At 53.5% G+C, this 27,163-nt stretch overlaps 1 protein-coding gene across 2 annotated transcripts in view; it reads right to left on the bottom strand.

The window, feature by feature from the left end:
- Window positions 1-27,163, bottom strand: part of CACNG4 (calcium voltage-gated channel auxiliary subunit gamma 4) — a 60,566-nt gene that overhangs the window by 19,861 nt on the left and 13,542 nt on the right. The window lies entirely within an intron of this gene.

Below are 27,163 nucleotides of genomic sequence, written 5' to 3'. Positions count from 1 at the left end.
AGGGGGAGGCAGGAGAGGGTGCTGTCAGGCTTTTCCTGTTCATTCCTGCATCCTTCATTCCCCCACAGGATTCATACTGCGCACACACTTCTGTGCCAGGAATGTTCCAGGTGCTGGACCCACAGGTCTGAGTCAGGCAACATCCTTGCCCCCACGGAGCAAGCTCCCACTCAGGGGGAACTGACAACACAGGAAGATAAGATAAATGACTCTCAGTACCATTTCAGGGGGCTACACACGGTGGAAGGCAGGGGAAGGGACCTGAAGCACTTTAGATGAGGGGCTCCCAGTTGTGGCTGAGCTCAAAGCTGAGGTTGGGGCTTAGGTGTGGGGCTCACATCCAGGAACAAACACCCCTTCGGGGGCTGGTCAGAACACCCCTGTCATCCTCATCCTCCCAGGTCAATATGAGGAGCAGAAAAACCTACATGAGGTCCGGCTGCTGAGAAAGGCTGCCCAGACCGGAGGAGGAGATGAAGGTGAGAGCCACATGTGGGCCAAACATTCCACCAGCTTCATTTGCATCATCTCATGTGTTGGAAAACAATCAAACGACATTTTTTTCTAAACCCTATCTATTTGGATTGCATGTGTAACAATCAGAAGTGGCTGTCTTCTAACTAGTCCGGATCTGGGAGGTTTCACTGGACTATACACTGTGAACTGGGTAATCGAATGCCAGTCACAGCCCAGGTCCAAGGGCCAAGTGGACCACGTCCTTATCTCAGAGTGGGGCATGTGGGAGGAGCTCAGAGTGCACCTGTGCCTCCCTGTCCTGGTGCCCGTCAGGTGCCTTCGACTGGTGCCTTCCCCAAGCTGCTTGTCTGTGAGCCTGGGCCCCTACCCTAAGCCTAACCTCTCGCAGGAAGGGCCGGAACAGCCTAGCAGGACTGGAGGGCTATATGTTTCCAGGAGGATGCAGGCCTTTCCAGAAAGGACCCCGGACTTGGTGGAGACAGTGAAGAAGTGAGGAAGGGCAGGGCTTTGGCCCGGCTGATGGGTGGGAGCAGGGGAAGAGTGTTATCCGCACAGTAAGAACAACCCTGAGGGTTTACTCAGCACCTATTCTGTGCCAGGCACTATTTTAAGCCGTTGACATTTATTAACTCACTTTACCTTCACACTAACCCTGTGAGATAGATAGGCTTACCGATGCCATTTGCTACTAAGTCCCCCAGCCGGGATTTGAACCCAGGGCGCCCCAGTTTCAGAGTCAGTGCCTTCACCTCCCACACTTTAGAGGTAGAAGGATGCTGTGTGTTCTCAGAGCTGCAAGCAGTTCTGATTGGCTGGAGCGTGATGGGGAAGTGTGGGTCCCCGACACTTTTTATTGGCGGGAAACCTTGTGCTCCCAGGCTCTTGGGCTAAGGGCACTGGCTGCTGTTTGAGGCTGGATTAGCCTTTCACTGGAAGGTGGACATGTTCAAGCAGGAGGCATGGCAATCCAGGGCCCACACCAGTCAGGACAGCCTGTGGTCAGGGAGAAGGGGGCGTGAGGGCAGAGCTCAGCTAGGGCGGAAGATTAGGGCTTTTGAGAGGTGCCGACGTGTACAGAGGGGTGCTGTGGTGGTCTGCGCAGGCAAAGGGCACTGGGAGCAAAGGCGTGCAGGAGGCCAGCCTTGTGTTCCAGAACCCGGGATGGCCTGGCACAGGTGGAGAGCAGCACTGGGGATGGAGAGGCAGGAGAGGCAGGAGAGGCTGGGCTGGGGGTGGGGGGTCTCGCATGGCAGGCTGAGAAGATGGGACTGTACAGCCTCAGTCGGGGTGACTTGAGGGTGGAAAGCCTTGGGGGGGGCGGGCAGCTGCCACTCCTGAAGGGAGCAGCATGGGGTGAGGGCGGCAGGGAGGTGTAGAAAGAAGGCAGCACGGAGCAAGAGCAAGCAGCGCATTTGGTGTGGGGAGACCCTGGTTCTTGTCCTTAGACGTGTTTGCAGATGAGGCACTGGGGGCCAGGATGGAAGTGACTTGGCCAAGAGCATTCCGGTGCAGAGAGGCAAGGTGTGTTTGTTGCTAGGGCTGCCTTAGCACAGTACCGCAAACCGGGTGGCTTAACCAACAGAAATTCACTGTCTCCCAGTTCTGGAGGCCAGAAGTGTAAGGTGAAGGGTGGGCAGGACTGGTTCCTCCGAGGGTTCTGTGGGAGCGTGTGCTCCAGGCCTCTCCCCTGGCTTCCAAGGGTTTGCTGCCATCTTCGGCATCTCCTGGCTTGTGGAAGCACGCTCTCGATTCCCGCCTTCATCTTCACACGGTGTCCTCGCTGCGTGTGTGTCTGCCTCCAAATTCCCCCTTTTCATAGGGACACCAGTCATTCTGGATTAGGACGCACCCTACTGACCTCATTCTAACTTGATCAGCCCCATAGAGACCGCATCTCCAAACACAGCCACATTCTGAGGTACTGGGACTACGACTTCAACCTGAGCATCAGAGCAGACACAGTTCTGCCCATAACACAGGGCGAGGAGATGGCACATGGGCCAGGCGGCCAGGCCAGCACTCCAGGCCGCCACCAACAAACCCGAGGCCCCAGCTTTCCCCCACCCCCAGAGCTCTTAGCCCTGCCCTGCCCCCTGCTCCCACAGTCCCCCTCAGAGACCCCCTCATTACTCCTCCACTTCCATGCCTGTCTCCAAAGAACCCTCCTAATAACTGTGATTTCCCAGCTGGCACGCTGTGGTGTCCTCCTGTGGCTGGCCTCTCTCCAGGGGCAGGGAGGCCGGCTGTGGGGAAACCACTCCTTGGGTTCCTATAGAGAAACTCCAGGCTCGGAGAGGCAGTGTGGGCTGGGCTGGACTTTCCTGGGGGAGCCCTAGCTCCCTGACTTGTGGCTCTCTGTGAGACCCTGTTAAGCCACTATGACCTCCACTTCCTTCATTGGGCTTACTTTTTTTTTTTTTTTGAGGAAGATTAGCTCTGAGCTAACATCTGCCGCTAATCCTCTTTTTTTTTTTTGCGCTGAGGAAGACGCCCTGAGCTAACATCTGTGCCCATCTTACTCTACTTTATACGTGGGATGCCTGCTACAGCACGGCTTGACAAGCAGTATGTAGGTCCGCACCTGGGATCGGAACCAGCAAACTGTGGGCTGCTGAAGCAGAACATGCGAACTTAACCACTGTGCCACTGGGCTGGCCCCTCATCGAGCTTACATTTACTGAGCACCTGCTGTGCGCTAGATGCTGGGAACTCAGAGATGCGGCAGAGTCCCTGCTCACTAAACACTCACGTCCTCTTCTTACTGGGCACAGGGCTACACTGTATTTGTCAGCTTCCCTTGCAGTTAGATGTGGCCATGTGACCGAGCTGGCAAATGCAACGTGAGCAGAGGTGACGTGCGCCCTTTGTGGACAAGGCTCTAGGGAAGTGGCGTGCCCCTACAATGCCACTGCCTTCCCCACCAGCCACAGGGAGTGGTGGAGCCACAAGGCTGCAAGGGCCTGGGTCCCTGAATCCCACTGTGGAGGGAAGCTGTCTACTAGGAGGACCACGCACTTTGAGCTGTTACACGAGCAAGAAATCCACTTCTACTATGTTTAAGACATCATGCATTTTTCTGTAACAGCAACAATCAATACTACAAGAAGAGAACAAGACAGACACGATCTCTGCCATTCAGGAGCTTTCTAGTTACAGTCACTAATTACAATTGAGGAAAAGGGTCTGAATGAGGAGTCCAGAGTTTTGGCGAGCACGTCATTGAGGAACTCGGCCTAGGCTGCAGAGCAGAGGTCAGGAAGGCTCCTCCTCTCCTGGGAAATGCGGAAGCAGCCTTACAATCTCTCAGAGCTGAAGTGAGGCCCAATGAGACCCATGTTGGTCTAACCACTTCGAGAAGGACAGATCCTGAGGATGTCGCGAGGGTGAGTATATAGTTTTTAACTCCTTGTTTCTTGGAGATGCCTTCAGACCGGACTGGCGTCCGACTGGAGTGTGGGGAGGAGCCCTCCATGTCGGCTCCATGGTCAAATGCCTGGGCTTGGGGGCCTGGGCAGCCTCTTTGGGCCATGGTGACACGACCAACAGCACCTTGCTCACACGTGCTCTTTTCTCCTTTTGATGGCCACAGATTAGAGTCATTGAGGTGCCTCATTCTCCCTACAGGACACATTTGTGGTCTTCTTTTGATAGATACATGGTTCATCCATTCAACCCTTTGCCCCTTCTTTCTTTAATTCAGCATTCATTTACTGATCCAGGCCCTGTGGGAATCCAAAGATATGGGTCCTGACAGCAAGAGCTTCCAGCCTCGTTGGGGAGGTGAGTGTACATGTCACCTTAGAACAGGAGACGCAGTGACACGCGCTGCGAGGGAAGTGGCAGGTTCGCGGAGCTTCAAAGAACAAGGGGTAAGTGATGGATGGGGGTGCCTGGGACAGCTCTGGGAGGGGCTGGAGTCCACGCAGAGCTGGAGAGTAGGTAGTAGTTGACATATGGTGGCTCACGCAGAGGAAAAGCCCGGAGGCATTTTGGGGAGTGAATTTCTGGAAGAGAGCATGCAGGGGAACTGGGGGCTAGAAGGGAAGGAGTCTGAGGCTCAAAAAAGTAGGTGGGGCTGCAGTCATGGAGGTGGCCTGGATCACCCTGTAAGGGGACTGGATTTCATGCCATCAGCCCTTAGGTGCCACCGTGAGCTTTCCTGAAGCTCAAAAAGTCTCCTCATGACTAATGCAGGGAGCTCCAGTCCCTCGTGGCATCTGCGATTCTATTCCCAGCCTGGCTGGGTGTCATTTGACCTGTTAGGTTTGAGAGCCTCGCCCTGGGACCCCATGGATGTCTTATTTCAGTCCCAGAGGAGCCCAGCTGCCTGGGAGATTGCAGGCTGTGCTCCCCAAGGATTAACAAGCTCTCCCTTCATCGCTCCTCCTCACATTGGAGCGCCTTGTAAGGAGGGACACATTTAAACTTTGGCTCAGAGTCGGCAGCTTCCTGCAGCTGCCACACGGCCATGGCAGCCTCGGTCCCGGCTGCTGCCAGGAGCACAGGGTGGGGAGGCTGGCAGGGGGCCTCGGACTCAGCCTGCCCCACCTCTGGCTCACTGTCAGTCACAAGGAGAGAGCCATCTTGAGGAGTGCTGGGCCTCAATTTGCACTGTTTCAGACCCTACAGAAGAGAACGGATTATATAGTGACTTGGACGCCGGTCTCCTCCCTCAGCTCTAGTCTATGTAACCAGGCAGCGGGCAGTGGCTCCATCTCCAAGATACCTCCTGTCTCCAGCAGTCCAGCTGAACTACGAGGTCCGGAAGAATGTTCCTCCCAAATGGGGAAGCCCGGAGGGGGGCTGGCGGAGGATTTGGGAGAGAAGTCACCCTTGCCATCAGCAGGAGGAAGATGGCACCTGTTTCAATGGGACCGGGCTCCGGTTCACTGCCGCTAGAGGATGAGTTTGTCTGGAACCAGTTCTGGCTCAAGCCCCTTTCCTCAGGCACTGAGATGCTTAGAGAGAACTCTCTTTCTGCCCCCAAACTCTGTCTCTATAAACCTGGAACCTGGAGCTTGGGTAAACCGAGGCATCTCTCTAGGTCCTGTACTCTAAGGATCTTGTGCTTGGACAGCTAGACAGTGACTCAGAGGGGCTGAAGATGGGGAGTGAAGGAGCAGGCCACCTGCCTGGCGCTAAGCCCATCCCGAGGCTGTGATGTACTTCTGGGTATACCCGGGGGGAGCCCCTTTCTCTGGCAATGGGTCCCTCACACAGAGTTCCCCTGGCAGCCACACTGCCTGGTCTTGCCTCCAGCCAGGGATCCTGGGCACACCTCTGGCCTGAGCTGGACCAGTCATATGCTGTCTTGGAAGTCTGGATTTTTGGATCAGAAGCAGAGGAGATCCAAGGGCCAAGGGTCTTTGGGGAGCTGATGAATGGGGGTGTTCTCAATGGTCTATAACGCCAGCTCCGGAAGCTCCCGGCTCTCCCCTTCCTCAGTCTAGGCTGTTAAACTCCTTCAATCCCTTGGGACCCTCCACATCCTTCTGACAAAGTCCTCTTTTGGGATCAAGCACAAAGAAGCTGGTTCCTGTGCTCACATATGGGAGAACCCTAACCTCAACCAGCCACACTTTCATCAGGGGAAGGAGAGTCCAACCCAGTTCTTGCCATCCGCCATCACTCATCTCGGTCGGTGAATTCTTCAAGAACCCACAGCGCCAGCCTCACGCCTCCTCCAACCCTTCACTCCAGAGCGGGCCAGGATTTTCCAGGCTTCCTGCTGAGATTCATAATTGAACGGAGCCGGGGAGATTTCCCCAACCAATAGCTCACTTTCGCTTCTAACACAGGGAAATGGGTGTTCAGTGATTGTCTCTGCGATTCTTCTACTTGAATCTGCTTGATAACTGCTGCTTGGATGAAATCTCAGTACCAAGGTTTGGGTTTTTTCTTTTAATGAGAAGCAAATATGGAGCTCCAAGGGGCGAAACAGCTCTCTGCAGATTCCAGCTTTTCCGTTGGTTTGCCTCTGCGGGTCTCTGGAAAGTTATGCTCCAATAACCTGAGAGTTTTAATTGAAAGGCCTGGGTGAGGGCAGGAGAATCATAGTGTGGAATCAGAAACTTCTACGAGGACCCTTGGGACCATCTACTTCATTCTGTTCACTTTACACATTAAGAACCTACCACCTGTGGAGGCGAAGGGCTGTTTCCATGGTGACAAGCTGGTTGGTGACAGAGCCAAGCCTAGAACCCTGGTCTCTTGATTCTAAGCTGAGTGCTCTTTTGCCCATCCCCCACTGCCCGCTCCAGTGCAAGGGGGCGATCTTGCCTCCCAGGGGACAATGACCGGAGACAGCTTTGATTGTCAGAACTTGGTGGGGACAGGGTGGTTGCTGCTACTGGCAACTAATGGGTGGAGGCCAGGGATGCTGCTCAACATCCTACAACGCACAGGACAGCCTCCACAACAAAGAATGATCCCACCCAAAATGTCAATAGTGCCGAGGTGCACGATGCACCTGCATAGAACCGAATCCTCCTTGCCCACGTCCATGGCAGACATTGCTAATCAATCACAGTACTCTTCTCCTCTGATCACAGTCTAAATTCTTCTCAACACAGTACTCCCTGCAGGGGCTCCGAGGCAGGATGATACCTATTGATCATCCCGTGGTCGGATACCATGGAGACGGCAGGTTCTGAAATCATTCGCTGCTCGGGTTTAAATCCTGGCTCTGACATCATCTACTAACTGTGATTTGGGGTCCTAATTCATCTCTCTGTGCCTCATTTTTCCATCTGTGAAATGGGGGTCATAAATGGGAAAAACTTGAGAGGACGGTTAGGGGGATTAAACAAATTAATGCAGCCTTTAAATGTCACTGTGCCTGGAACATCGTCAGTGCTTAAAACGTGTAAGCTGTTGTTACTATAATCAGCCCTGCTCTAGTGACCACGAGGCAGCTGGTCCTACTGTCACAAAGGAGCTGGCTAGTCCTGCCCTTTTCAGGACCGACGCGGACTATTCCTTATCTTCATATACCCTCAACATTGAGGCTTTCAAAAGGAACAGAGCTTCTCTGACTCTTAGAAGGCCCAGGAAAGGGACCCTGTTTCCTGCAGCCCGGTTACCGATGGATTAATCCGGGCCGGCTTCAGTTGAGACTGGCTCCCTGCAAAGCCCTGTGCCAAGCTCCTCCCATTTTCTCATTTAAGCCTCAAAATAACCTATGAAGCAGGAGCTCCTAGGAACCCATTTTACAGATGAGGAAGCCAAGGCTCCGAGAGGGCAAGTAACTTGCCCAAGGTAGCAGAGCCCCAAGCAGCCAACCCAGGGTTCTCACCTGCTCCTGTCTGACTCTGGAACCAGAGCTCTCCCCACTGCACTGCCCTGCCTCCCTATTCTTTTTGAGAATGAGAGAAAAGAGAGAGGAAAGATGGGGGGCAGGAGAGAGTCAGCGGCTTGGAGGGCACACACCTGCCAGGTCACCAGCATTTCCCGACAGGCAGGGGGGCAGGGCTGGGGGCCAGGCTGCAGGGAGCGTGCATTCCCTCCTGAGTACTCCTTGGGCTGGGAACAGCTCCTCCTGGGTGGACAGAACCCAGGTTCACACCCAGTTATCAAGATCTCTGTCACTACCGTCTACACCGGCAGTTGAGTGCCAGGTTAAAATTCTCCCTCACCTGCTGGAACCCCAGTGCTCCCGGGTCAGTTGGTGAGGAGCCACCAAGTTGTGGGCCTGGATGGGAACGCAGAGTGCCTGGGCCAATCAGCCACACCTGGTGCCATGGCCCGTTGTCCCCAACCCCCAAAGCACTCGACATCCTGCTTGTTGTGCCCAGACCACGGTCTGGCGGCTTTCCAGGAAGGGCTTTACTATTTTTGGACCTTGTCTCTTCCATTCTCTTCGGAGCCAGAGGGAGCGTGTCAATTCTCTCTCCCCAACGAGGGCCCCTCGAGTGCTGGCTGAGCAGCTGCAGATTCACAGCCATCCAGTGACCCCTCAACTCAAGTCAACACCCATGAGAGCCCGCCATGTGCCGGGCACGGGGCTGGGCACTGGGCTATGACGGGGAGCCAGCTAGACTCTCTTGACTTTGAGTTGGCACCGAAGGGGACCAAGGAGCCTGTAACAGGCTCAGGGAAGCTGGTCGAGGAACCGACACTCGAGCTGCGCCCTGAAGGGTGAGCAGGACTGGGCAAGGTGAAGACAGGCTGGACTTCCAGATAGAGAAGACGGCACTGCCAGGCCCAGAGGCAAGCAGTCCAGCAGGTCTGAGGAGGTAAAAGGAGGCCCATGCATGCAGCTGGAGGTAGAGGGGGAGAGGGAGGAGACAGGAGGTGGCGGGGCCTCGGAGCCACAGGGAACCGTGGAAGAGCGTTAAACCAGCGATGGGATGTGATCAGATTTGCTTTTTGGAAAGGTCTGTCCCTTTGCAGGGTTGGGGACAAAGTGGAGCCTGGACACTGGAGGGAGAGAGGCCAGCCAGAATCCAGACTCTGGGACAGGAGCCTCATTCAAGGTCACCTGCTGATTTGGGGCCCAGAGGGAGGATTTCGCAAAGCTAATCTGTGCCCCATTCCCGTCCACCTTCAGACTGACCATCTATTCTCCCCAGAAAGCAGCCCTGGCTTAGGGACACCAATGCCCTCTCCAAGCGGCCTTCCCAAGGCTGCTTCACTCACTACCTCCTGGCTGTGCCCAGACTCAGGGCCTGGGGGACTTGGCCCCAGCCCTCACTTGTCCTCCTGAGCCTCTCCCAGTCTGTCCCAGAGGCCACGCCCACACCCCAGTGTCTGTTGACGGACTCCGGGTTCCAGGGCAGTGCCCAGCATCCATGGCCCTTCTCCTGGCTCTAGGCCCCTTAATTCCCAGGTACAGCTCACTCGGCCTCAGCTTCCTCCAGGAGGTTTGGAGATAAGGCCTGGGGCTTTTGCTTGCATGAAAAAGAAAAAAGTAAATATAATGCCAAAGCCAGCTTCCATCCCTCCACAGGCACAGCAGGGCTCAGGAGTGGGGCGTTGGTGCGCTGGGACGCAGCAGTTACAGGCTGGCTGTGAGCAAGGCGACAACGGAGAAACCCCCGGGAACAGAGCAGAACAACTGTCATTGTGAGTCAAGCAGGCCATTTATGGGGAGGATAAAAGTTAATGGCAAGCCATACTCCAGCTCCTCACCATTAAGCAAGAGAAATGCTGGCGAAAGACACAAAGAAAGAGACAAGAGGCCAGGAATGCAGCTCACTTCTGCCTGCAGGGAGAGCCTGGGGTCCAGGAAGGTGGAAGGCTGGGGGTAGGGAGGGCGGGGGAGACGAGACAACAACACACGACGGGGACGATGGACAACACGGGACAGGACACGGATGATGACAGCAGTGAGGAGCCACATGCATCACCTGATTAGGGAAGCCATCAGTGTCTGGACATCACTAATTGCATCCAATCTCCTGGGGGCTTCTTAATCTATTACCCGCCACTCCTTCCCAGGCCCACTGGAAGTCAGCTGGGGAGGAGTCGGCCCTCTTTCTAATTCGTCTAAGTGAAGCACTGGTCTCCGGAGGCCGCCCCGTCAGCCAGCCCGGACGTGGAGCGTGCAGTTGCCCTGGTTTCTTGCCAGTCTGCAGAGGTGGGCAGTGTACACAGGGCCAAAGTCTGCGGAGGGGAGCCCCTCTGGGTCAAGCAGCTGCTCCTATGCTGACTACCACTACTACCACCATAACTGCTGCTACCACCAGCAGCTAACACTTTTTGAGGACCTCACTGTTCTAAGTGCTTATTCCTCACTACCGCCCTCTGGTGTAGGGGGCTGCTGCTATCATCAATTCCATTTTACAGATGGAAAACGCGAGGCCCTGAGAGGTTAAGTGACTTGCCAAGGGCTGCCCAGATCATAAGCGCAGAGCTGGGATTAGAACCCAGGCTGTCACCCTTGAGAGCCTGAGTGCTGAAACCACTCGGCTCTACCACCGTCACACATTATATGTAATACAGACATAACAGGCCCCAACTGGCAAAGCAAGGGCTGAGGGAGGCCCAACCCATACGATGGACTGTTCTGAGAGCTCCCTGGACCATCTCAGGAGAGCCTCACTCTCACCACGTTCTGCATCATGCCTGGCACCCAAGTGGACCAAGATGATGTGGGCGATTCCTTGGAAACGTGTGCTGAACAGTTGGGAGGGCAGAGCAGGGTGAGGGAGAAGGATGGATGGATCCTGGATGGATGGATGAAACAGACCTGGGAACGGAGAACAAGGCAGGGAGTGGGACGGGATGGGGCGGCCCAGGAGCATGCCAAGAACCCGGGCCTGGCCAGCTCAGCCATGTGCTGCTGCTGGAAAGGAGCTGGCCACCTGAGGGGGACGCTCAGGGCAGGGGATGCTCCACCAGTGTTCTCGCCAGCAGTTTTCAGTCCGAGGCTCAGGAATACGCATGTCAAGTAAACCATGGGGCCTCCCCTAGCTCGGAGGGCCTCGAATCCTCAGCATAGATGAATGTCTTCCCCCCGTGACATTCTATCAAGAACAGCCTTGAAGTGTTTTGAACCCGGACATTTGAAGGGAAACAGCTCAACATCCTTGACCTTTGCAATTCTTCTCAAATGCCGTTACCCTCCTGGCTTCTGTGGCCTTTCTCTCGCGCGCTCTCCTAATTTCTCCCTGACTGTCCCTCTCAGTCTCTTTCCCGGGCTCCTCCTCCTCCCCAGGGGTGTCCGGAGCTTCTCCTCTGCCCTCACCTCCTGTCTCTGCACCCCTCTGGGGACCTCCCACCCTCTCACAGTTTTAACTACTCTCCTCAGGCTATGAGTCCCCAGATCACAGCGTCTCCAACTTCAGACCCAGAATCCGACTGCCCAGTGGACCCGTCCACCTGGATGTCCAACAGGGACCAGACTTGGCATGGCTCACAGGAAGCGATCATCCTGCCCGGGGTAACCCTCCACCTCCTCTCCTTGCCTCATTGCCCCCACCCTCTGGGGACCCTCACTGGAAGCTGTCTCATCTCCTTCCTCTTCTTCACCCTGCCTCTATTTCATCCATCAGCCAAACTCGCAACTTTACCTCCGAAAGATGCCTCGTCACTGCCTTCCTCAGAATCACCTGCCATGGGGATCTGGTGACACGGGACTCTGACCACAGCACTGTCAACGACTTTCTGCCTCCTGCAGGATAAAGTTTGGGCATGCCAGCCACCAGGGGCGGCTCTGTTGACCTGAGTCTTAGGGCTGGCTCGGTCCTCCAACAACACTGAGCTGTGCAGGTGCCTGGTTCACACCATGCTCTTCCAAACTGTGTCCTGGTTCCTGCTGTTTCCTTTGTCTGGAGTTTTCCTCCCCACTTTCACCTTGTGAACTCCCAAAAGTCATCAGGGTAGGTGCCATACCTTCCAAGAAGCCTTCCTGGATCTGCCTCCCCCTTCCCTTTTGAGGACACATAATGCTCTGTGCATGTCCCTATTGTTGCAACTTCCTGCATTATATTTAAATTGTCTCCCCCTGAGCCACAGGGCCAGCTCTGAGTTTTACTTATCTTTGAATCTGAAGCTCTGATTCCATTCTGCTTGATTCACGTCAGTTGTACTGCACTGAACTTCTTTCTCCAAGGGGGGCTTCTGTGGGGCGGGGGACGTGGGGCAGGGGCATGGCTCTCTCCTGGCCACCTGGTTCCATGTCCACATGGGAAAGGTGGAAAGAACACCCACTCTGACCTCCCATCGCTTTCCCCCACCAGCAGGTGAAATACCCAGGAATGCCACCAGAATGCCCAGTAACGGAGCTGAAATTCACTGGCAGGACGTGCACAAGATGCCAACGAAACACGCAGCTTATCATCAACCCTCCTGAGCTGACAAACCACTCCTGGAAGCACGAGCTGATTGTAACACGATTAACACGACTGTTCCAGAGGCAAATCCACGGACCACACTCTGAGAACCACGGCTGGGCATCCAGTGTGAGCGGCTGTCGGACAAGCTCCATTTTAACCAACTCTAAAACCAAAGTAAATGCACCACCTTGTAAATAGGTTGAAGTGATAACAACAAGGAAAAACCCAGAGGTTGTCTTGATCCCATTTTCAACACAACACACTGTCATAAATTCCTGCAGTCTTGATGCTTCAGAAGCAATGCTGGTCCACACGGAGAAGACACCGGCAACGGAGATGTGGCTCATGAGCCCCCGATACCGCGAGGCTTGGGAGGGTCTGTGCCTCCCATCCAGCGCTTCGAGGCCTCCCCTTTCTCAGCCGGTGAAAGGCTGCGCGTCCTCAGGCCCCGTGAGAAGCCGCAGCCATGTGATGGCAAAGCCTTCATTATTCAGTAAGCCGCTCTTCCTCCCTGTTGAAATCAGGATCCAGACATAGGAACAGCACATCCTTCAATCCCCCAGCAGAACCTCTCCCTCTCTGTGGACAGCAGCCCAGGACGCCCACTTCCAGTGGTTCAAATAGCCAGAAAATGAAGCCTGTCGAAGTGCCGCGACCCAGGTCAGCAGCCCGAGCCGTGGCCGGGAGCCAGCATCACATCCGTGGAGGCCTGAATATTTTACATCTAATCCCTCTGAGTTATGGGCTTTATACCTTTAGATACCAGAATAAACTTGATTTGAAATTGGCCCTGGGGGAAATTTGTCAAAGAGAAATAAAGATGTTAGATGGAGTCTACCATACTTTGCAAGGTGGCTCTCTCCACAGACGTTCACGAGGCCACGGATTTCTGGATAATCCAGGGGGCACTCCAGCCCTGAGCATGTCAATGCCGCAGCTCCCCCATTCCTCACCGCCACCCCCTCTCCTGGAAGCATCACTCACTCACTCACACTCTGCCCACCGTCAGCCTCTGAGAAGGAAGGAAGGGGAGCTGAGAGCTGACTGTGTGGGCACTGTGCCACGCTGTCATCATATTGCTAAATCCTTCCAAAAATCTGGAGGGTGGGTACCAATGGCCCCTCTTTACAGAGGAGGAAACTGAGGCTCTAGGAAATGATATAAAGAGCAAATGGAGAGAGCCAGGATTTGAACTCAATCATCTGGTTCCAAAGCACGTGCTTTTTACTTACATGACACCCAGCTGAGTGGGTGCCAGGATCAGGCCACTCAGGGGCCAGTTTGGCAGTCGGCTGAGCCCATTATGGGCTGTTCATCCTTGGCAAGTTGCTTAACCTCTCTGCCTCGTTTTCCCGCTCTGAACAGCCAGGATAATCACAGGACCTGCCTCTGAGGGTGAGGATTAGCTGAAGCAACAGGTCCCAGACGCAGGGCCTGCTGCGCCTGCTCCATGTGTGTCTGCCCTTAGAGGAGAAGAACTTTGCAAGCATTAGCCCCAATCTTGAGACACTTCTGGCCTTGAATGACAGGGTATGCCAGCCTGTCTGTGTGTGGACAGGCGTGTGGGTGAGCGGGTGCATGGTGAGCTCCGGCTGGGGTGGTGATGGGGGAAAAAGGTGGATGGACGATGGCATGCATCTGTCACAGGAGCCCAGCCCTGGCCCAGCGGGGTTGAAGAGCTGCCTTTGCCCCAAATGCCTGCGCATGGCTTTGAGCAGGCAAGTACTTTGGGGTGTGACCCGTAGGCAGAGCAGCATGCAGCATCTTCCAGGAGCGGAGGACAAGCCCTGGAAGCCAGTGGCCTGGCCTGCCCAGCCTCTTACAGCGCATGCCTCCAACCGAGCCCTAATTCACAGGACTGCTGCCAACACTCGTTAATAAATGATGGAAAACCTCTCAGCAAATGTCGAGCCCCCAAACAGTGCCGGGCAGCCCCCACCGCAGGCCTTGGGCCCCCATGAACTGAGCTGGGCAGCCTTTGGGTGGTGAGGCCTCACGTGCCAGCCTGAGATCTCTCACGGCCAGTCCAAGGCTGGGCGGGTACACCCGGGAATGCTGGACTCAGGGGTGGGCTTTTCCTCTGGGATTTCCCCTGGGGAAGTCAGAGGCAGCCAGGTCCCCAGGGCTCTGGATGGAGTCTGAGAGGTCAGTCTGATCAGCATGTTTCCCAGCTGTCTGGAGAACAGAGAAAGGAAGCACACTCATAGTCCTTACTGGGGACCTCGACCTGGCCTGGGGGCAGGGAGGTTATAGGACCAGTAGGCTGGCTTCAGCCAGGAGGGATCCTCAATTCCATCCCTAGACACTGGCCCTGTTTCAGTGCCAGAATCCCATTGTCCCCATGTAGCTTGATTTAGGGAGATGTACTGGAGGAAAGTGGGCACCGCCAGAGGTGTGCATTCACTTTCCGGCCCTTCTTTCATAAAGGGCTTCTGGGTGACCCCACAGACAGGGGCCCCATCCTCCCGAGAAGTTCTGCTTGGGTGGTGTTTATATCTACGGCCCAACCAGAGACAGACCTAGATTTGGTTGGGCCCTGAAGTTTGTCCAATTAGACTGGCTCTCTTAAAGAAAAGAATCACAATTACAAATACACAAGCAGACTCTGGGCCTAGGAGGGGACCATGTGGAAGGGACCTGAAGCCCTGGCTTCTCAGCATCACAGGGAGTCCACTTTGGGGCTAATCCATGCCAGGCTCCCAGGCCCCAGGGCTGATCTCGCCCAGAGAAAGCAATGCAAACACCACAGTCCCCTCCCACTTTGATATCTTTTCGGGAAGTCCCACCAGATGGGTGGTCTCTCCATAAGGCTCTGGGGAGCCTTGGGATGCCTCAGAGGGGCTCACAAGGTGTTCCTGTCTGCCTCCCTCCCTGTCCACCATGGCAGGGCTGCCATAGCTGTCTCCTAAACACAGCCCCCTCTGTCTGAGAAAAGTGGGCCTTCTGTGTAGCCAGGAAGACTTTCCTATTTGACATCTAACCCCAGGCCTGGGAGACTCAGTGCCAGGTCGAATGAGTGAATGAATGAACGTGGTTAAGGCTTCGTGGGGAAGGCTGCCTCGGAAGCAAGTCTCGAAGGATGGATGGAGGGGGTGGGTAGGCGGCTCCCCCTAAAGAGGGTCCCATGGCATTCCAGTGGGCGTGGGGGTAGGTGAGGCTGGAAATGTGGAGCAGACAGTGGAATTTCAACTTGGAACTCTCCTTTGAAGTGGCAAAGAAAGCTCAGCCTGCAGATCGATACCTTCATGCCTCCCACTGCTGTACGCTTCAGCTTCAGGGCCAGATTACGCCCTACACATGCAAGGTCTCTGGCCCTGGGTTGGCAAGATGCCTTCCTGCTTGTTCACTCACCCAAGAATCATTAGTGTGTGGTTGGGAGTGGTCAGGTCACAGCCAGGGCTAATATTGGGGAATTGCAGAGGGAGGGCCATGCCCTGTCTGGGTGGGAAAACCCCGGTCTGTATGAGACTCCCCTGAGGGTCATGACAGAGAACACACCAAAGGTGCCAAATGGACCAACGAGTGATCACACAGGAGGGAAGACATCTGCCACCAACGGCACACCGCCCCCCCACTGCTTGGCTCAGCGCCAGAAGGGGAGGGTCCCCTCCTTCTCTGGGATCCGGCCTCTGGGAAGCAACCGTGACTCTCACTGTCCGGGGAGGAAGCCCTTTCCAAAGTGTTTTTCTTTGTTTGTTTGGGGATCTCGTTTTGTCTCCTTTCACCAGGTGAAGCTGTAAGGATTCTTAGCCGTTGGGGGAAAGGGAAGGGGCAGCAGAAACAGAGACAGGCAGGCCTGCCCTAGATGAGGCTGGAGCCTGGCCAGGCCTTCTGGCTCCAGGGCCAGGCGCCCTCCACGTGCACCATCCATCCCGTTTTCCTTTGTGACAGAGATACGCCTGCAAAGGGAAGGGAGGGAGCTGCCATTTACTGAGCTCCTAGCAACTGCCAGCGCTTGACGTTTAACTGATCTAATCCTCATAACGCCCCTTTGAGCCTGGAATTATTGTCCCTCTTTTCTAAATAAGGAGAGTCAGATTTAAAGGGTGCGAAAGAAGATGCTCCAAGGTCACACCCCAAGTCAGAGACAAGCCAGGACTCCAAATCAAGTTCATCTTGGTCTCAAAGTCAAGTTCATGTGAACTTGGCAGGCAAAATCCTAACACAGTTCCCCAAATCCCCACCCCCTGTTGTGCTCCCCTTGAGTGTGGGCGGCATCTGTGAATAAGATGATTAGGTGATATTATATAAGACTCCACTGTGGCAGGCTGGAGGGGAGAAGTCATCAGAGAGATGCTCCTGCTGACCTGGAAGAAAGCATCCTGCCATGTGGTCAACTGTCAACGGGCCACGTGGAAAGGAACTGTGGGCGCTCCTAGGAGCTAAGAGGCCCCTGGCTGATGGCTAACAAGAGAATGGGGCCTCAGTCCTACAGCCACAAGGAAACGAATCCTGCCAGCAAGCCGTGAGCTTGGAAGGAAACCCTAAATTCCAGAAAGGAAGACAGCCCAGCTGACATCTTGATTGCAACCTTGGGAGCCCTGAGCAGGAGATCCAGCCAAGCTGGCCCAGACTCCCAATCCATGGAAACCGTGAGATAATAAATGTGTTGTTTTAAGCTACTAAGCTTGTGGTAATTTGTTAAGAAGCGTAGAAAACTAACATATTTCTCATCCAAATAAGTCCATTTTCCCTTCAGTAGCCCAGTCCAGCCTTGAAAACAGCCATTGACCCAGAAAGAAATGAAAATATTCATGTTGCCTTGGGGAAATTATTTCACCTCTCTGAGACTCAGTTTCCTCAATTATAAATGGGGATGATACCGTACATCATAGGGTCGGTGGGAGGGTTAAACGAGATGATGCATATTTGTTTTTAGCCTGCATAGTGAGTTTTCAACACACACTTGCTGGCAAAATCGCATTTCTTTTATTTGAGGTTAGCCACTCTTGGAGAGCGACATGGGAAGAATTTCCAGGCTGGTTAATTTGCTAATTATTTGCAAGGTAGAATTAACATCCCTGTATTAGTTTCCTAGGGCCCCATAACAAAGCATCACCAACCAGGATGGTTTAAAACACCAGCAATTTATTCTCACAGTTCTGGAGGCTAGAAGGCCAAAATGGAAGTGTCGAGGGAAGAATCTCTTCCACGCCCTTCTCCTAGCTCCTGGTGTCTGTGGCAGGCCTTGGCGGTCCCCCACTCCCTGCCTCCAACTTCACACGACCTCCTCCCTGTGTGTGTGCGTCTCTTCTCTTCTTCTAAGGACCTGGTCTATTGGGTTAAGGCCCATCCTGATTGAGTATGACCTCATCGTAACTTGATTACATCTGAAAAGGCCCTATTTCTAAATAAGGTCTCATTTACAGGTACTGGGGTTAGGACTTCTACATATCTTTTTGGGGATGCAATTCAACTGACATCACACCCCAGCGCTAAAGATGTCGGGAGTAAAAAGCCCTCCACATCCTTCTTCTCTCTTCTCATCTAAATTTCCTTTCTTTTCAATGCCTTACACACGACAGAACCAGAAACAGGAAGCCTCCGCCAGGGAACTTTGGAAGGTTCCAGCCTGAATGGGGTGAAGGGCTCCTCCTCATGTCCTGCATCCTTTGGGACCCTCTGAAGAGCAGTGGAGACCACGAGCGGCTTCACGTTGTCTGAGTGGCAAGAGATGCAAGAGCCAAATGAATTACAGAGGTGACGGCAGGCAGGCGAGGGAGCAGGTGCAGGCGGCAGGCCCTGCAGGAGGCCAGGCCAACATGCGAAGTCAACAGGCAGATGCGGCACAGTCCCTAACGATGGAGATGGGTCTAAAGAGGACAGGAAAGCTGCTTCCTCACTTCAAAGAAAAGCTGGCTCTGCAGATGCTGGGGGCCTTCTCCTCCTTGCCTAGCTCCTCTGTCCTCTCTCTCCCGGGGGGCAGTTTACAGGAGGAAGATGCACCTGTCCAATGGCTCTGATGACCAGACTGGCCGAGTCACAGGGCACCATGGAGGAGGGAGCTCTGAGCCTGGATGCTCATGCTCCAGCCTGGTCCTTCCACCTTGTCACCTGATTCCAGGTTCCAGCACTCGGGGACTCAGGTGGTCAGGCCGTGTCCCATCAGGCTGGTGGCTCTGTGGCCCTACTTTGTGCAGGTGCACATGCCCTATGCACACAAAGGCAATGTGTGGCCACAAGACACACGCACACATGTGCCGCAACTCTGCTTCCTCCCTTGCTGCAGACCGGTGGTATGCACACACCACGGGTGTGTCCAATTTCAGCACGCTGGTATCCGTGTGAACTAGCACACACAGACCAACAGTAGACACTGCTCACCACCCACTCGGGCAGCTGAGAGTGCCCCTGTATCCCAGGGAACTACACTTCCCAGGCTCACTTGCCCGTGGCTTCTGGGTAGTGAATACCAGAAGTCAAGGGCAATATTGGCTAATAGGAGGCTTTGATGGAACACGAGAGAGTGGGAGGAAGGGAGAAGTCAGGGTATTTCTCCCCCTCTTCCTTGGACAGTGTTTGCTACAGTTGCTGCATCTCTTCTGGGAGTTCAGTTCCTTCTGGAAAGTTCTTCCTTCTGTGGTCCCAGCTTCCTCTGTGATCCAAGCACCTGCTGGATAGTCTGGCCTCTGGACTCTGGTGAAACCACCTCCTCTTGTTTTCTCTCCACTGTAGGGGTGGAAGGAGATTCCCATAGTTACTCACACCTGGGTGCCTCGTGGTTGCCTTCTCTGGCTTCTTAGCTCTTCCATCACCTGGGTCATCAACTCCCTCTATTAAATTTCCTCTGTGTGAAAGACACAGAGTGGCTTCTGTTTTCCCAGATGGACCTTGACTAATAGTATAATGACAATGACCATTTATTAAGCACCTAGAACGTGCCAGCGACTCTTACATATATTATCTCCTGGAATTGCCATATGGCTAGAGGATGGGGTTGATACACTGACTCCATTTTGTAGATGAGGAAAACGAGGCTCAGGGAATTTAAATAACTTGTCCAAGGAGAAACCTCCATTCGAACCCAGTTGTAATGGAAAGAACACCAGCTTTGGGGCAAATCTCATCTTAACCACTTAGCACCTGTCTGACCTCAGGCAAGTTACCTAATCCCCCTAGTTTCAGGACATGGTCTTCTCGCCAAGTGGAAAGCCTGTGCCCATCGAGCAGTTACTCCCATTCCCCTCTCCCCACAGCCCCTGGCAACTACCAATCTGCTTTGTGTTTCTATAAATATGTTGGATACTTTGTTTAAACGGAATAATACAATATGTGGCTGTTAAAGGCTGAATTGTGTCCCTTTCCCCCTAATTCTATGTTGAAGTCCCAACCTTCAGTAGCTCAGAATAAGACCTTGTTTGGACATACGGTCACTGCAGACGTAGTTACGAAGGCCATTAGGGTGGGCCCTAAGCCAACATGACTGATGTCTTTATAAAAAGGGGAAATGTGGACACTGACACACGCACACAGGGAGAGTGCCGTGTGAAGAAACGGGCAGAGAGCCACAAGCCAAGGAACCCCACAGACTGCCAGCAACCACCAGAAGCTAGGGGAGGAGCACAGAGCACATTCTCCCTCCCAGCCCTCAGAAGGAACCAACCCTGCTGACACCTTGATCTTGGACTTCTGGCCTCCAGGACCGTGAGACAATGAACTTGTGTTGTTGAAGCCACCCAGTGTGTACTTTGTTATGGCAACCTGAGCTCTCACGTCTGACCTCTTTCACTCACACAATGTTTTCAAGGCTCACCCACGTTGTACACATCTCGTCACTCTGTTCTGGGTCCTCGAGGGCTTAGTTCTAGAGCGTTGATAGCTAGGTGTCTCTAGACAGGAAGCAGGCAGCAATGGTTTCTCCCAGCGAGCACCACAGGATGGAGACACGACTAGTGCAGGGAGACCAGCTCGCATGCACAGTCCTTCCGGAAACACTGAGGAGGCCCCAACGAGAAGCTCTGTTTCTTTCCTCATGGTCACACCTGTGGGGGCCTGGGGTGCGGAGCCACCTCCTGTCCTGCTGAGAAACAGGTACCAGCCTACATGGTTCCTCTCGCCCCTGAGAGAAGTTCCCAGGTCTCACCCTGCATCCAGGGGTGGGGGCCTCGCTAGGGTTGCCTCTCAGCGTGGTGGTTAGGAGCAGGGCATTCAGAGCCAGACAGCCTGGGATCAAATCCCAGTGCCAGCTCTGCCACTTACATGCTCTGCCACTTGGGAGAGTTACTGTAACTCGCAGTGCCTCAGTTTCCCCATCTGTGAAATGGGGATAAATAGTGAAGAAATTAGTCAAGACACTAGAGCCTTGTCCAATCTGGTCCAACCAGATCAGCTGCTGTAAAGGGCCCTGTGCTTTCACCCTGGAGCTGGACCCTTTGGTCCCACTCACCAAGTCCTCTGCTCCTCCCAGGTGGCCTGTCTTGCTCGGTGACACACCATCCATGCTGTCACCCTGCGATGGGTTCTCCTCCCTCATCCCACATCCAGTCTTTCTCTAAGACAGATCTCACACCCATCCCCTCTCCTCCATTCCATTGTCCATATTCAGGGCTCATCACCCCTGGTCTAGACTCTTCCAGGCTTTTCCTAACAGGTCTCCCTGCCTCCAGCCTTGCTCCCTACACCCTGTCCTCTGCAGGAGAGCCACAGTGAGCTCTCAAGACACAGTCAGAATCTGGATGCCCCTTTGGTGAAATCCTTAACTAGCAACTCTTGCCAGGAGGGCCAAACGCCGGCTCCTGAGCATGGTGTGAAGGACTCTCGAGCTCCTGGCCGCACCTTCCTCCCCAACCTTGGCTCCCAGCCTCCTCTCATATTGGGCTTTTGTTTCAGCAGTCTCAAATTTCTTCAGCCTTCCAGAACACACCCTGTATCCCGTGCATCCCCAGGGGCTCCCCCAGGACCTGAGACGTGGTAGGCGCTGGATAACTATGGATGCCTGAGTGCACGCACACATGCTGCCTAACTCTGCCCGTGCCGGGACTCTGCCTGGAGCCCTCTCCTTCTTGTTTCTTTAATGAACTCATGGTCATCCTTCAAAGCTGGCTCACATGACCTGTCATCTAGAGAGACTCCCGTGACCAAACTCCGTGCCTTGGGGGACCTCCCTCTCCCCACTCTGCCACTGCAGCTCCTTGGATGTGCATTTGCTGTCACACGTCCATGTGAAATTGTAATGGATTTGGCTGTCCCTCTGTCTCCTCTCTCCCTATTGGCCACTGATTTCTTCGAGGAACAAGGCAGGATTCTATTTTTTACCCAGGTGCTCAATAAAATGCTGAGGGAATAAAGGATGAATAGATGAGTGATTGAGTGTGCGAATGAATGAATGAAGACTTGTGCCTCTGCACATACAGTTCCCCCTGCTTGTGGACTCCTACACATCCCACAAGACAGGAGCAAATGTCACCGCCTCTGGGAAACCTTCTCGGACTTCCTCAGGCTGATAGAGGCCAAGCCTCTCTGGAGTGGAAAGCACCAGGACAAATTTCTCTTAACCAAGGATCTCAGCAGAGCCCCACCCCCTAACGAGCCACCCAGGGCAGGCCCCACCCTATTCAACATGGTGGCCAGAGGGATCCTGTTGGAACCCGGGTGAGAGTACATAAGGCCTCTGCTCCAACCCTGCGGCTGCTCCCTCAGAGTAAAAGGCCAAGTCCTTATGGGTGCTGCAGTGCCTTCTCTGACTCACATTTCCTGCTCCCTGGTCCAGGCACTCAGGATTCAGACAGGCTGGCCCACGACCGTGATACTCGCTGTTCCTTTTGCCCGACACAACTGTCCCAGAAACGTCCACAAAGCTCGCTTCCTCACCTCCTTCACCTGCTCAAATGTCCCCCGCCCCTGGAGCCCGTCCCAGGCACTCTATCATCACACCGTCATCCCGATGATCCTGAGTTTTCTCAAGTCTCCTCTCTCCCGTGACAATGTAATCAATCCATGAACTGTCATCTGTTTTATGCACTGCTGCGGAGGGAACTTCCCCACCACCGAGAATACTGCTTGTTAAGCAGCAGGCCCTCCTTAAACTAGTTTGCTGAATGAACGAATGAATCTTTGGGGGCCGAGGACTCAGCCTGGGGTCTGGGTTTCAAATCCTCCATGAATATTTGCTAGATTTGAACAGGGATGAAAAAATATGGGTGAGGCGCTGGGGGCAGATGCTGCAGGATGAAGGTGGTGGCCTGAGGCCTCAGGGCACAGTGCCAAGCAGCCTCTCAAAATCACAGTTGCCGGCCGAGAGAGAACAGTCTCCCATGGGGTTGGGTGGGTTCCACCAGAGACTACAGATCCGGAGGTAGGCACAAGAGGGAGGCCCTGTCATCCCAAACAGCTCCGAATCACCGAACTCGTGGTACAGGGACGACTCTTCCCTCTAGTGGGTCAAGCAGCATTCCCCCGAAGGCACAAAAATAATTTCTGAATGAATGAATGAATGAATGAGACCTTGAGTCCTCAGAACTTAGCACAGGCTGGGTGCACATACTCCCAAATGAGTATTTGCTCAACTGACCAGAAGTGAAGAAAACATAGGCCAGCAGATGGGGACCGATAGGGGCAGACAAGGGCTGGTGGCGGGTCACTTGAGAGGTCTTTGTCATCCCGGACCGGTGTTAGTCTGTTTTTTTTTTTTTTTGAGGAAGATTAGCCCTGGGCTAACATCTGCTGCCAATCCTCCTCTTTTTCCTAAGGAAGACTGGACCTGAGCTAACATCCGTACCCATCTTCCTCTATTTTATATGTGGGATGCCTGCCACAGCATGGCTTGCCAAGCTATGTTAGGCGGGTACCTGGGATCTGAATCAGCAAACCCCGGGCCGCTAAAGCGGAATGTGCAAAATTAACCGCTGCACCACTGGGCCGGCCCCTGTATTAGTCTGTTTTTAATTTTTATTGAGGAAAATGGAAAGAGAGTAATCTTAAGAGTGCAGCTTGATGAACACATGTCTACATCCATGTACCTACTGCCCAGATCAAGATATAGAAGGTGTTCACACCCCTGGAGGGGAACCTCTTGCCTGCCCCGCTCCCAGTCCATTCTCCACAAGGGTGCCCCGCTGCTGACGTCCATCACCTAGACTGGTTCTGCCCGCATTTGAACTTGATATGAATGGAAGCAAACAGTATGATCAGACCCTGCTTTTCCATCTGCTCTCTGTGAGCCGGAGTCACCACGTGAATGCCAACAATCGGCATCCGGGTGTGAAAGCGCGCTGGCAGGTGGCATTCCCTGCAGAACGTGGGCTCGGGGGTTTGAAGGGCACGGTTAACGTCTCCTGAAGGGAGCTGTCTTGAGCAGAATGATTTTCACCTCCTTTGCAGAGAGCGCCCCATCTTAAGAGCCGCCCTCGGTCTGACAGCACAATCTTCCCTCTCCAGGCTGTATGAATCACACCGGGGCCCGGTATTGTGCGCTCTTCTGGTCACGACGCTGTGCCCACCTCCTCTGAGAGGACTGCCGTGCCCGCCTGGCCCACAGCCAGCGTCTGGCAACCACGAGGCTGCACCTGCGGGGTGGGTCTTGCTCTCTCTTCACATCCAACCTCTTCCCCAAGCACTGTCAGCGGCCTGCACTGTGGCCCCTGGGTTCCCGGGCCACCACGGGCAGTCTGGGACATTTATAGGACACTGAGCCACCCCACAGCCTCTCCTCAGGGGGACTGAGCCTGCTTCCCTTCCCCAGCGGGCAGCAGGCACGGGGCAGTTTTTAGCATGGGGCTGGAGGAAGAGCTGGCAATGGGCTTCAGAGCCAGAGACTCGGGTGCAAATGCTGGCCTGTGTCCCAGCCGAGCAGCCTGCCTCAGTCTCCCCACCTCCCACTAGGAAAGTGTTACCTGTGCCGTGTTGCAAGATTGAAACGAATGACGCAAAGTGCCAGCCCGCACGTAGGAGAGTTTCACAAGTGTTAGCTACGCTGTTATAGCTCAGCGATGCAGAGGATGGACGCTGAAGCCAGACTGCCTGGGTTTGAATCCTGATTTATCACTTGTTAGCTCTGCGGCCTCAGGCAAGTTCCTTAACCTCTTTGTACCTCAGTTTCCCCATGTATACAGTGGAAGTAGCGATGGGACCTACCTCACTGGGTGGCTGAGGATTAACTAAATCAACATGTACAAAGTTCTTGGGGCAGTTTCTGGCACACAGTAAAGGCCATGTACGTGTTAGCTATCTCTCTCTAGATAGAATACACCTCTTAACTCACAGTTCATTAAATGAGTAGTGAAACAGTATTAAATCATACTGTCATGCAGATAAGATGCCATAACATCCGGAAAAGTTCTTGAGATAATACATATAGTGCTTGGTACACAGTGAGTGCTCACCAGATATTTCCTCTTATTTTTACAAATACTCATGATTTGGATCCTACACAGAGAAGGGAGCAGGAGGGTGTGGGGTGGATCAGCAGGTAGGGATGGAATGAGGCACTTTTAGGGCCGTGCAGGGCTGGCCTGGCCACCTTCCTGCTCGTGGACATCTCAGCGACCACCTTGGATAAGTGGGGAGGGTGTCCTGCAGGTCTCTGGACCCCAGCACCTCCTAGAGTGCTTTATACCGGCAGGCAGCCCACAAGGGCTTGTTGACTGAAAGCCAGAAACGGTGTAGAGAAAGCAACCGGGTTTAAAAACAAAAACCAAAAAACCAGGTAGATTTCCTTGCCAACCCTCCAGAGCTGGGGAGACTAAAGGAGGACAAAAGCACCACTTCTGAGAATATAAAGGGCTTTTGAGGGCCGAAGTAAGAGCTTTGTTTTCAGCTCCAGGAACGACCGAACAAGAAGGAAAAGATATTACCATTAAGGCACAGCAATTTTGAGGAGAATCAACGAACAACTTTCTAGTCCACGTACTGGACATCTCAGCTGCAGACTGCTGGGCTTCGGACCTCACTGTCTGCCTCCCTCTGCATTCACTCCCTCTTTCTCTTAACTAAGCCCGCTGGCACGGCTAAAAGCGGCATTAATAAGCACCTGGCAACGAGGACTCACGGACGCTGATAACCTCCGCATCCGCTGGCCTTTGAAGGATCAGCTGACTCCCTGACACAAAGAGCAAGGGATGGTTACAGTGGCGGTATGAGTCACAGTGGAACCGCCTCTCCTCCAGTATGCGCCATGCAAAGATGTTTTCTAAAGAATTTACACAAATGGAATGGGCAATGGAAAAATTTTGAGACGGAAGAACCCTTTACTTGAGAGCGTCTGAGGATTTTTCGGTGCAACGAGGCATGCTTAAACTAGCCACGGGGAGATTTTTCAGGGAGAAAAGCATCTTCTGTTCAAACTTCATTGGATTCATATTTTAAGAAACCTTGGCCAGTCTGGCTGAGGCAGAAAAATTCCCCCAAAGGAACATTTCGTGACACAGCTTTTATACTAAGTGCTTAGTTTTACATGTGTGATAAAAGTCTGTAAGAGCATATATCTGGGTTTTACTTTCTTTTCACTTACTTTTGTGGTCAGTTGGGGCACTTTTATTGTATGAGATGGATTTCTAGGAATGGAAAACCAGTGTGTAAATTGTGCTTACAGGAAATAAAGATTCCACTGTGGACGGCTTGCAAAGGCTTTCATCCAGGAATCAATTTGCTTATACGTCAGGGGTGCCTGTAATAAAACACTGACAAAAGGTGACTGAGTGTGTTCCCGGACGCATTTAAGAATAAATGGAACAAACACTGTCAACACTGAATGAGCATCAATTCACCTGTCTGAGGACTGGGCACTGGCTCTGGTGCTTTTTGAGTTTAAAGATCAGGTTTATATATATGTATTTTTTCCCTCAACATAATAGAAAATTTGAAAAAGACAGAAGGAGATAGAATAAATCCTTCATATTTCCCATGATCACCATTTTACCATTTTGGTGAATTTCCTTCCAATCTTGTTTTCTGCCTTCACAGAACAGCCGGAGCCATATTCACATCTCTTTTGTACCAGATGACCTTTAGAGGTTCCACAGCTGTGGGTTTGTGACTCACTCAATTTGCTATTTAATAGGATTCTCTCCGTGTTTAATAACCCTCCTAATAATCACAGAGTTAAAAGAATACATTTTTATCTAGTAAATACCTCAAGAAGTTTCAAAAGTTGGCCATGACCAGGAAGTAGGAGATGGCTTGTGTGGTTTAAAGATGGCAGACTAGAAAGGAAAAGGGGAGAAATAATTAGAAGTACAAGCAAGAAAGAAGAGGGAAGAGACGGGGCACAAGGACCAGGGATGAGAAAGAATAAATGATGCGGCTTTCAGAGGACACTGAGAGAAGGGGACCCACCGGTTGGCCGTGTGGCTGTGGTGATGGAGGGGACCGTGTGAGCGGTAGCAACCCAAACAAAGACCCTTGGGACACATCAAAAACAGCCACCAGGTGCAAAGAGGAGCTGACAGTGCGAAGGTCTGGGCCAGGCCAGGGGCCAGCAGGCAACTCTCAGAAAGACTGAACCTCAGGGCCACTGGCCTGGGGCCCCCAGTGGTCTCCCAGGTGGAAGAAGGGAGACCCTCCAAACCATTAAGCAAATGGGGACTCTCCGCCCACCAGGCATCTGGCCTTGACTCACGCACAGGAATCCGTGGGCAGAAAGACAACAAAAGCTATTTTTCATGCAAGAGGAGTTGGACATCAGGAAAAATCAGAGCCCCTTTGTATGACATGCCAAACTGCTGAAGCGAGAAAATGTCTCGGGCGAGGGCTCAGATGCGAGCCGGGAGCAGCACGCTCGCCCTGGGGAACCGGCCGTCAATGTGCGCTTGTTATCGGGGCTTTTCAGAGCGCCGGAAGCGGGCGCGGGCGACCTCCCCCACCGCACGGCGAAGACGAGCTGGTGACACGGCCTTGGCCGCGCTGTCCGGCCCCTGGAAGGGAGCCTGGTGTCCTGAGATGTCCTCGGCGAGTCTTCGGGGATCCACGCTCTT

The sequence above is a fragment of the Equus przewalskii genome, chromosome 10, assembly GCF_037783145.1.
Source record: "Equus przewalskii isolate Varuska chromosome 10, EquPr2, whole genome shotgun sequence".
Lineage (NCBI taxonomy): Eukaryota > Metazoa > Chordata > Mammalia > Perissodactyla > Equidae > Equus > Equus przewalskii.
Note: the sequence above shows the minus strand (reverse complement) of the source record. Positions and strands in the feature narration are given on the sequence as shown.